The sequence below is a fragment of the Ammodytes marinus genome, assembly GCF_949987685.1.
Source record: "Ammodytes marinus genome assembly, chromosome: 11".
Taxonomy (NCBI): Eukaryota; Metazoa; Chordata; class Actinopteri; order Uranoscopiformes; family Ammodytidae; genus Ammodytes; species Ammodytes marinus.
Window position 1 is genome coordinate 652,773 of NC_137215.1, and position 2,500 is coordinate 655,272.

The window sequence follows — 2,500 nt, forward strand, 5'->3', positions numbered from 1 at the left end:
GAAGAAGAAACACAATTATAAACGAGTGTGTGTGTGTGTGTGTGTGTGTGTGTGTGTGTGTGTGTGTGTGTGTGTGTGTGTGCGTTTGCGTGCCTGTGTGTGTGTGTGTGTGTGCGTGTGCGCGTGCCTGTGTGTGCGTGTGTGAAATAATTTTATCTAATTTTCTTAAAATTTTTCAGACTGAATCCAATGTTTCATCAAAATGGAATTAAGAAAAATTAAATATCAAAATAAGAGTTGGAGCTGATTTTTTTTCACAATAAAACCAACATGTTTGTTTTTGCTCTCGTGACATCACAGAAAGAGAAATATAGGGTTAAAAAAAACTTACTTTGTAAATATTACTGTGATGTCACAGTAAAAGACATCACAGTAATATTTACAAAGTAAGTTTTTTTTAACCCTATATTTCTCTTTCTGTGATGTCACGAGAAAGAGAAATATCAGAAGAAGTGAAAGTTAGTCTCTTCAGAGCTTACTGTAGCCCATTTTACACAGCTCACCTCTGGTGTAAATATAGAACAGCCAAACTGAGGAAGCTGCAGGTAGCGTATAATGATGCCTTTAGGATCCTCCTTAAAGGGACACTGTGTAACATTTTAAGTAATTTATTAGCTAAAATCAATATCCTCATTCATAAATATGTCCTCATTGGTGTAAAATCACCTCTGCCAATAATCTGAATTATCCTCCTGAGCGGAGAATTACAAATATTAATATTACATTTTGTACATTGAGCAGGCAAGTCTTATGGAGGCATCCATGTTTTTGGAATGTCATCAGGTGCATTGTTTAGAAATTAGAATTGTTCTTGTCCTTGAAGGCCACTGTAGCTTCTGTTATTATTCTAAAGGGGTGGGGTTACCCAGGGAGCGTTGCATTCTAGAACTTTGTAGAACTTTCTTGATGATGTCATATTACACACTGCACCTTTAAGCTTCCAAGGTGGACTAGTGCTAGCTCCTTGTTTGTGACTAGTAATGTCCCCACCTGTCATGCTGTGTTGAGGAATTTAATGTATACATGTATGTGTCGACTTCTTGAGTCAAAACACAAACTAATACTTGCAGCCCTCAGTCACTGACACCAAACAGAGTGATACAAGGTTCTCCTCTGGGCTGGGGAAACATTGGAATCGATGCTTGGATGTATTTTAATCTGTGTTGACTTGTATTTGTATTGTCTTTTTATATGGAACTTTGAGTCCGGAATAAAGTATTCATTCATAGGGTTAAAAAAACACTCTTTCTGCCTTTTCTCAGGCTAGGATGAACCGATTTTTTTTTTTTTGCACATTTCTACTACATAGGATCTCAGAATTCAATACACCTTCATATTCCCACCGGTGAAGTAGGCCTTTAATGTGCATATGACAATAAAACAATCTTGAATCTTGTAAACATTCAGCAATTTTCACTGTTCTTGTTTTTAAATAAAATAAACTCGAAAATAAAAGATTTTTTTTAGTATTTGCTGCCCTCTCGTCCTACACACAGAGGCCTCCATCTTTGACCTGGTTAAATAACAAAACGTTTGTCATTTCAAATCCTGTGTTTTTTTTAATGATTAACGTGAATAAATTCCAGGTTGAAAGTTTAGAAAGTCCACGATGACGTCACCTGACTCAGAGCAGGAAACTGAACAGACGCAAAAGTTCCCTCAAAATAAAACATGCAAATAACTTCTACTGTCATCAATAGAAAACAGATTTCTGTCTATTTATCTTCCATAACATGTCTTCTTTCATACTCTCTCTCTCTCTCCCTCTCTCTCTCCCTCTCTTCTCTTTCATACTAGTATAAATCAAAAGGTCCAACATGTACATTCAGGTGTTTATTTGACTAAACCTTGTTTGTTTGCATCTGTATATTTCTCCTATACAACCATCTATAACGGACATTATCTCAACATTAGTTTTTTCTTCTTCAATACTCTGAACCAAAAATCTCATCTTCTAAAGCACTTACATCAACTAAACTTTCCATAATCATTCTCAGCACTATTCTGAAGGTTATTACAGAAGGATTTGTTCATATGTTTTTCACTGTCTGATTTATGATTATGATTTAGAAATGTTATTCTTAAATAATAACAACTCTCTCTCTCTCTCTCTCTCTCTCTCTCTCTCTCTCTCTCTCTCTCTCTCTCTCTCTCTCTCTCTCTCTCTCTCTCTCTCTCTCTCTCTCTCTCTCTCTCTCTCTCTCTCTCTCTCTCTCTCTCTCTCTCTCTCTCTCTCTCTCTCCCTCCCATTTTTTCTCTCAGAGTTCTCAAATGTTTCTCAAATGTTTACAATTTTTAAGTATCTTTACCTTAGTTTTTATTCTATTTTTAACTTATCACTTATGTCTCTGCTTGTTTATATATTGTGTTATATTGTATATATGATAGTTCATTGTTTACTGTCTAACTGTATGCACCTCTCTCTCTCTCCCTCCCTCCCTCTCTATGCACCTTATTCACCAAGACACATTCCTTGTTGGTGTAAAACCCTTCTTGGCAA

The 2,500-nt window shown here is 36.0% G+C and overlaps 1 protein-coding gene across 3 annotated transcripts in view; it reads right to left on the reverse strand.

Moving 5' to 3' along the window:
- nfkb2 (nuclear factor of kappa light polypeptide gene enhancer in B-cells 2 (p49/p100)) overlaps nucleotides 1–2,500 on the reverse strand; it is a 33,210-nt gene that overhangs the window by 24,242 nt on the left and 6,468 nt on the right. The gene's annotated exons all lie outside the window — the stretch shown is intronic.